This window comes from Tupaia chinensis, unplaced genomic scaffold, assembly GCF_000334495.1.
Source record: "Tupaia chinensis unplaced genomic scaffold, TupChi_1.0 Scaffold000226_1, whole genome shotgun sequence".
Lineage (NCBI taxonomy): Eukaryota > Metazoa > Chordata > Mammalia > Scandentia > Tupaiidae > Tupaia > Tupaia belangeri.
This window is the reverse complement of record NW_006159701.1, coordinates 210,641-219,626: the sequence shown is the minus strand read 5'-3', so window position 1 is coordinate 219,626 and position 8,986 is coordinate 210,641. Positions and strand designations below refer to the sequence as shown.

At 41.4% G+C, this 8,986-nt stretch overlaps 1 long non-coding RNA gene across 1 annotated transcript; it reads right to left on the bottom strand.

The window, feature by feature from the left end:
* On the bottom strand, nt 1-4,417 carry LOC114007737 (uncharacterized). Its single transcript, XR_003549317.1, has 3 exons — nt 4,351-4,417; nt 2,309-2,333; nt 1-55 (listed from the first exon to the last, which is right to left on the bottom strand). It is a non-coding gene; the product is annotated as an uncharacterized LOC114007737 (long non-coding RNA).
* Nucleotides 4,418-8,986: the final 4,569 nt, after the last annotated feature.

The window sequence follows — 8,986 nt, the reverse complement described above, 5'->3', positions numbered from 1 at the left end:
CCTGGAATGTCCTCATCTTCGCTGCTGGAATCATATCTTCTGTCGACAATCCAATCTTTACAGACACAAACATTAGCAAGAAAGTTGTTAGAGAGTGGCTCGCCCATTCCTCCCACTCCAGTTGAGGTCATGCTGGATTACAAGACATCACTCCGTTCTTTCCTCTGAGCTCTGGATCAGAGGCCTTCCATAAGGCATTGCTCACAGTTGCAAACCTTCAAATGAGAGAGAGGATCTATGGGAATCACTTTTCAACTTCTTACCTCTCCATGGCCACTGGATCATTATGATTCTACCTCTAATCTCATCAACTTGAAAGTCCAATTTTGATGCACATGCTTTGAGTTAAGTGAATTCAGTGAACAGACTGCATGACAGACTCAGAGTAGCTGTGCAAGAGGGTCTTCTGTGATGATGGAAATGTTCCCAGCATTATAAACACTGGGTTATTGGGCACTTGAAATATGACTAATATGATGAGTTCTGAATGTTTCATTTTATTTACTTTCTTTAAGTATAAATAAAATTATCTGGGTAGTGGCTCCCACACTGGATAGTGCAGACCTAGAGCCCCACGATGAGGAAGATATGACCTCCCCTACTGTTTCCTTACAGAGTTTTTTTTGCTGACCTGATTCAGTCATTCATTTATAGATACTTCCTAGGTATTCACACAAGGACCAGACACTATGTGAGGCTCTGAAGACACTATCAATAAGGACAACATCCAGGCCTAGAGGGATTCCCAGCAGAGCCCACAATGAGGAGTGTGGCCCACAAACCCCATTTAGATAACATCCGTAGTAGAGGCAGAGGGGAGGTGGCATGTTGCTGTCCTGTCCTCATCTCTACTGATCCTGCATCAGAGCCAGGCAGGAACCATTCTACACTTGAGCTAGACCCCTCCAAGGAGTATATTCATCAGAGGTCTATGGGGTCCGTATCAAGTCTCCCAGAGATAAGAAGACATAGTCTCTATACTCACAGTGACCAACCACAGCCAGGATCCCTCTACCCACTAGTGGAAGGACAGAGATAGAGTGAGAGCCTGTGAATTCCAACATCTTTCAGAACATCTCAAAAACTGATGTCCTCTAGGCCATTCAAGAGAGCTCTAGGTGATGATGTTGAACCGATCTTACTGATCTCGCAGACTTGGAGTCCATCTGCCCAACCCACCTATGGCCTAGGTCCTTCATGTCTCCCTTCTGCCCCTCTAAATTATTTCCCTGTTATGGTCCAGATTAAGGTCCTGTTTGCTGTCTCATGGAACCCATTGGGTGGTTATCCATGAATACTTAGAGACTCAATGTTGGTAACACGTTATGGTCTAGATTAAGGTCCTGTTTGCTGTTTGCTGTCTCATGGAACCCATTGGGTGGTTATCCATGAATACTTAGAGACTCAATGTTGGTAACACTGATTTTTTATCTTTAATCACATAGAGCAGGGGGCCCCTTCAGCATCAGTGAAAAAACATGCTCTGGAGATAAGGGATTTCTAAGATAATCTGGTCATGAGTAGAGAGTTTTAGAGAGTTTTAGGATAAAGAAGCAATGTTCATGGTGGTGGTATGGTGGTTAAGGCAACTGGATCCTACCTGGCCAACTGTGTGGTTCAAGTTCTGGACTCAGCAGCTTGAAAAACACACCGGGTGTGTGTGCACACGTGCCCAACATCCCAAGAGGAGGATGGAGAAGAGAGCGTAGCATGATAATTTCTCAGAGATGTAGGATCCAGCTCCCTTAACAGCAAGGCTATGAGACTGGCCAGTAACTTGCCTATTCCTTTAGACCATGTTGTGACTTAGTATCAGAGATTGGCCAGGTGCTACACCCATGCTTTTGGACTCTCCAGCTACCAGATCATGAGCCCAATAAACCTCTATTCTTTATAAATCACTCAGTCTCAAGTATTTCTATATAATAATATGTACACATGAAGCAATGATGGTTTTGTTTGTTTATTTTTCATTTAGAAGTCAGCACTGGAAATTGTACTATTAGAGGAGACCAGTCTTGGGAGACACACATGCATTCACACGCACACTCAGAATCACATCACAGATTCACATGAACAACCTGCTACCAGGTAGAGAAATCCCTACTACCTAAAGGAAACAAAACCATTTGTAAAGTCTTCATAGTTCTTTACCTGGAAAATTAGTTTCTTCCCTTTTATCCACAACCTCTAATTCCCACCAGGAACCCAGAATCAATATGACTCTCTAGATGAAGTTAGTAAGAAAGCCCCACCTTCTTATCCTCTAGATTTTTCCTCATCAAGTGAGTGATTCCAGAGTACATACCATTTTTGCTTACTCTTGAGGCAACCTGCAACCACAGGAAAGAAATCACAATGAGGATCGCATTATGTTCTATCCTATTTGTACAGGTCTTTTTCTTTCTCATTGACCTTAGAAAAACAGATGGTGGAGGCCAGCAAATGGAATGGAGGTTAAGGCACTGGATTCTGTATGGTTGACTGTGCAGTTCAAGTTTTGGACCTAGCAGCTTAAAAATCATGAAAGGCATGTGTGTGTGCACGCCCAAGATCCTGTGACTAGAAGGGAGGAGAAGGAACTGTGGCATGGCCAGTCTCCCTAGAGGGTGACTTCTCACTTTCCCTCTCTCTCACCTTTCTCTCTCTAGTGAGTGCATGCACTACAGCAAGAATATAAAAAGAAAGCAAAACAAAACAAAAACAAAAAACAGATGCTGGCCAGCGGTGATGGTGCAATGGTAATTCAGTGTGCTGGGGCCATATGGAAGGGTCTTGGATTCACATCCTATAGTCTCCCCAGGCATGCCACGGATGTATAGGTGTCCATGGTCCTGCCTGGCCGAGTCTGGGGATAAGATTGCAGTATAGGAACCCTGTTGAGAGTATCCCTTCCTCTTTCTCTTTTCTCTGTCTCTCTCTTTCATGGAGAAAATTAACTTTTTTAAATTATTTTTATTGTTATAATTTTAAGTTTATTATAGGATATGTACACTCACCAAAAAGAGACAGACAGATAGAGAGGGAAAGTGAGAAAGCAAGCCTCCAACTCTGTGACTCAAACAGTAATGGGTTATGTGGGAGTCCAGCACCTTAACCACCACACCACCTGCTGGCCCCGAAAATAAAATTTTTTTAAAAATGAATAAAAGAACAAGGGCTGGGACCAGCAGTTAGCATAATGGCTATGTTGCTGGACTCCCATGTAGCTGACCGTGGTTTGAGTCCTGGACCTGGTGGCTTAAACTCATGCCGGGTGCATGTGCATGCGTGCCCAAGATCCCGAGAGGAGAATGGAGGAGAAGGGATTGTGGTGTGGCCATCCCCCCTGGGGGGGTGACTTCACACTTTCTGTCTCTACGTCTTTCTGGCAAGTGCATGTGACCTATAGCAAAAACCTCTCCAAAAAAAAAGAACAAGGGCCAGCTGGTAGCATGGTGGTTAAAGTGCTAGATCTCATAGGGTTTGAGTCCAAGACCCAGTGACTTAAAAATTATGTGGGATGCGTGTGCATCCATGCCCAGAATCCCAAACACGGAGAAGGGATTGTGGTATGGCCATCCCTCTTGGAGGATGATTTCTCACTTTCTTTTTCTCTTTCTCTCAAGTGCAAGCATCCGATAGCAAATTTTTTTTGAGAAGAAAAGAAAGAAAACCATGGGAAAAGGTAGCCTAGTCAAAAGCTGCGAAGGAAAACGTAGAGGATACCAATGAAAAAGAAACAGATTTTTCTGAAAGGATGTCTCTCTCAAGTTCATATTAATTGCCATTGCAAACTTCAACTTTTCCCTTTGGGACCAGCAGGTGGCATGATTGTTAAAGTGCTAGACTCCCACATGGCTGACTGGTTTGAGTCCCAGACCCAGCAGCTTGAAAATCACTCTGGGTACATGTGCATGCATGCCCAAAATCTCTGGCAGAGAATGGAGGAAAAGGGATTGTGTCATGGCCATCCTTGCTGCGGGGCGGGGGGGGGGGGGAGTAATTTCTCACTTTCCCCCTTACTCTCTCTCTTTGTCTCTCTCTGGCAAGTGCACACCTCTTATGGAAAAACCTAAAAAAATAAAAATTCAATTTCCTCCCTTAATCTAAGAAGAGAAAAACTCCAAAGGGAACAGATCTTACCACTGTATAAGTGAATCAGGTGTATTCTCGAATCTGGTGTCATTGGTTACAGACTCAATGCTCTCTCTGCCAACTACATTATATACAATAGATCATCTACACTGTACATGCTCAGATTTTCCTATGTGAATTCCATTTAACTTTTTTTTTCCCTAAAAATAAACTAAGAAAACATTTCTACCTCATAGAAAAGTCACAGAAATGCCAAGGTAAAGGAGACCTTACCTTGGTACTAGATGGGGCCTCCTCCTCTGCCTTGTCAGGTGGAAGCTCCAGGACCAGGCCCTCAGTGGGAACTAGGAGGACACAGAGTGTCATGTCAGTGCATTGCAAGTGTAGCTCACAAATTACTCAGGGAGCTTTGCTTGGTGTGGACACAGGTAAGAGTGTGTGACAATAGTTGGTTAATAAGCATGGACTGAGCTACTGTGGGGTCATTTTCCTTTGTATCGACAAAGGAGAGAAATGGAAAAGAAATAAGAAACTGCTCAGGATAGTAACTGTATACTGAGTTTTTAATGTGTCACTGCTCTATGGCATCTCATGTAATCTGAGCACTTCTATGGCTAATGGTAATAATATTAAATTCACTAAAGTGCCTCCCTGATTTGAACCAGAGGCTAAAAAGTGAACTCAGCACTAAAAGATGGGCCAGTTGTCCTACATGGTGTCTTGCACCTATCAGAATCTGACCAGAAGCATGAGGGCTTTCTATGTGCATTTTACACTAATGACTATGCCAAAGGCTATGGAAGTGCACCTTAGCTGCCCTGGGTTATGTGACCACTGAGGCTATCTTATAATTCTGGATGGTGTTGGGATCTCTGGAGACTTTAATACAATACTTACAGGCATATACATGGATGCTGGAACACCCTTGCTCAGTGACTAATGGATCCCATCAGTCATGCTGAGTAGTAAGTGTAGTTCAGAGTACCAGCAGTATGGCCACATACCTAGGTTCACATTTTAGCTCTTCTACTTAAGAGCTCCTGATCTTGGGCCATTCATCACTGCACTTCAGTTTCTTTCTCTGAGGGTTAGGGATGGTAGACAAATACCAAGGCATAGCATTGGTGAGGGATGAATGAGATAATGTATGCATGTATAGCAATGATAGGGTTTTGAGAAAGTTGACCAGGGGAATCATGCCATGGAAGTGCATACACTCCCAACATACACATCCCGACACACATTCTTATTCACATAGACTCACACTTACATGTGACAGCTCTAAAGCCCCATGCACACAAATCCACAACACTTCAAGGGAACATAGCTGCTCCCAGGAACTGTAGAACATGGTCATATATTCCTTATCTGGAAAATCAGTTCCTTCTACCATGTCTGCCCCAATCCTCATTCCCAGTAGGAACCTCGAATCAGAGTGACTCTTTAGACTAAAACCAGTAGGAAAGTCCTAACTTTATTTTCATCCAAATTTTTCTTCAGCATGTGAGTAACTAAAATACATACCATTTTTACTTGTCTTTGAGCCTGCCTGCAATTACAGAAAAGAAAACATGATGAGGATCAAATCATACTATACACTGCTTACACAGGCTTTTTGTTCTCTTGATGATTTTAGAAAATCAGATAGGAAACCATGGTCAAGTCAAAAACTCCCAAAAGTGACCATGGTTTGGATAATGGTTTGTTCCCCAAAGGTTCATGTTCTGGAAACTTGGTCTCCAGTATAATAACTTTGAGAGTTAGTGAGACTTTTAATAGGCAGGGCCTAGTGAAAAGGTACCACCCAATTAGCTGGGGGTATGTGAAGGGCAAACAGAAGAAGTGGAGAATTCTGTTTCCTGTCACTTGCCTATGTTCCCTTTTGCTTTTGTTCACCCGTGTTTTGATGCAGCACCATAGGCTAGCCTGATCCCAGCTACACACCTTTGGACTTTTTTCCAGACACTAGAATCATGAGCCAAATAAGCCTTTGTTCTTTATAAATCACTTAGTCTCAGGTATTTCTGTTTAGCAGCACAGTGATGAACTAATACACAAGTGCAGAGGACACCTTGGAAAAGGTCTTTGCTTTTCCAGGAGGATGCATCTCTCAAGTCCATTTTGGCTGGCAATGATAAAATTCTCAATCCCAAGAAGAATATTCGTACTGAGGATAGGCTCCTTACCATATAGTTTCTAAGTTGATACTGCCAGTTTTAGATGTTCTCTCGATTAAGGTATCAGTTGCTAACAGACTACCATTGACACTCCCTCCACCATGGAAATTGCAAATACCATTCATGACTCACATTGTCAGGTTCTAAAGCATAAATTCAATTGAACATGAAAAAGACAAAGCAATGTATTTCAGCAAAGAAAGTGACCTTACCTTGACATTAGACTGGGCCTCTTCTACTCTGTCATGAGGAAGATCCTCCAATAGACCCTCAAGAGGATCTAGGAGGACATAGTAACTGTCAATCATTGCTGATGTTGCTCAGGAATTACTTAAGGAGGTTTCATTGACTTAGACAAAGAAGTAGAGTATATTTATGCAGTTAGCTAACACGTGTGGATCGAGTTGCTGTTGTGCTATCCTTAGTGGAAGGATGGCAAGGAAGAGTAGCAGAAAAAAAGGGGGGATAAAGGTCCTTGGCTTTGCAACTAAAGGCAAATTAAATCAACATGAAATGTTTCAGTCTACAATAGTGCTAAGCCACATGGTAAGATTCAGTGAGAGAGTCTTATCGTTCCTTATCCTCAATCTGAAATCCAGTTAAGTTGCCACTCTCTTCTTCACATCATCCAAAACCATTTCATGCTTTCATGGAGTCAAGTAAGCTGCTACTGCATTTATCATCTGTTGTATAGGATTTTGCGGTTAAGTTAACAAGTTATCATTAGAGTTCCAAATTTAGTTCCAGGTAAACCACTTAAACTTATTTATTCATCCATTTTTTTAAGTTTGTTTGTTTATTTATTTATTTATTTATTTATTTATTTATTTATTTATTTATTTATTTATTTATTTATTTATTTATTTATTTATTTATTTATTTATTTATTTATTTATTTATTTATTTATTTATTTATTTATTTATTTATTTATTTATTTATTTATTTATTTATTTATTTATTTAAATTTGACCAGAGAGGGACAGAAAGAGAGAGAGAGAGCGTGAGAGAGAAAGTGAGTAAGCAAGCCACCAGGTCCAAGACTTGAACCGCATTTGGCTGTATGGGAGTCCAGCTCCCTTAACCGCCATGCCACCTGCTGGCTCCCATTCATCCATTTATAATTAGTAATGAAGATGATAAATTATGGAAGTTTCTAAAACTACTTATATCCTACAATTTTAAAATTAGCCGCTTTTTAAAAAAAAGAAAGAAAGAAAGAAAAGGGACCAGCAGTTGGCATTGTGGCTATGTTACTGGACTCCCATGTAGCCGACTACGGTTTGAGTCCTGGACCCGGCAGCTTAAAATTCACACTGGGCACGTGTGCATGCATGCTCAAGATCCCAAGAGAAGAAGGGATTGTGGCATGGCCATCCCTCTGGGGGATGATTTCTCACTTTCTGTCTCTCGGTCTCTCTCTATCTTTCTGGTGAGTGCACGTGTCCTATTGAAAAAACCTCTCAAAAAAACAATGAAAAGAAAACAACATGAAAGTATGGCTCTTTCTTTCTTTCTTTTTTTTCTTTTTTAGAGAAATTGTTTGCTATAGGATGTGTGTGCTGCCAGAGAGACAGAAAAGGACAAAGAGAGAGAAAGAGAGAAATCACCCCACATGGGAGATGGCCATGCCATGATCCTTTCTCCTCCATTCTCTTCTCAGGATCTTGGGCACACATGCATGCATGTCCAGCAAGAGGTTTAAGTTACTGGTTCTGGGACTCAAACCACGGTTGGCTATGTGGGAGTCTGGCGGTGTAAACATGCCTTCTGCTGGTCCCATAGCATCTTCATGTCTTAATCATTTTTTTTAAATTTAATTAATTAATTAATTTTAATTTGACCAGAGAGACACAGAGTGAGAGAGAGAGAGTGAGCGAGCAAGCGAGAGAGAGAGAGAGAGAGAACGTGAGAAAGGAAACTGCTAGGTCCAAGACTCAAACCGTGGTTGGCCATGTGGGAGTCTAGTGCCCTTAATCACCATGCCATCTGCCAGCCTCTTCATTTCTTAATCTTGATTTCTATAGTATTAGAAGTTTCTCTCACGACATTGGCTACAAGCACCATTTACGTAATATAATACCAATCATTGCGTCAAAATATCAGTGCTAATATTTCTGCAAAAAAACCCCATTGAATACAATTTAAAGCATGTTTATTTATTCATAAAATGCTTCAAAATAAGGCTATGTGTTAAAAATATCGTATTTAAAATTCCCATGAATAAACCTGTTCTTAAGGTTGTTCTGCAAGCAATTTGATAAATAGCTAGGTTCATTTATGCAGTGGATCTTTGTAGGTGCTCAGGTATTGTGCCCTTCCCTCATTCCTGTGAGATGATCATGTTCTCCCTGCAGTGACTGTGTGATAGTCAAGTTCCTTCCTGAGCAGGGAGAACAGTTCTGGATCACTGTGATTACTCTCGGTCCTTTAATACTATTTTGGTATACTTTTCTTCTTTCCCCTCTACCACAGGAATATCAAGCCTTGTCAGGTGTTGTTCTTTCAGCCAAAGTCCCCATTGTTGACACATGATGGCTGACAACCTAGTAATGTGAATGAGAAGCAAATCTGTTATTGTAAGTCACTGGGATATAGAAATACATGCAGCGAAGGCTCGTATCCAACTATGTCTGTGCTCCGCTACCTTCTCCCTTCCTCTCCTAACATGTCATCATTTTTTTTATTAGCTTTGACCTTAACTTCACAGTGCTTGTTTTGAAAGTAGGCTAAC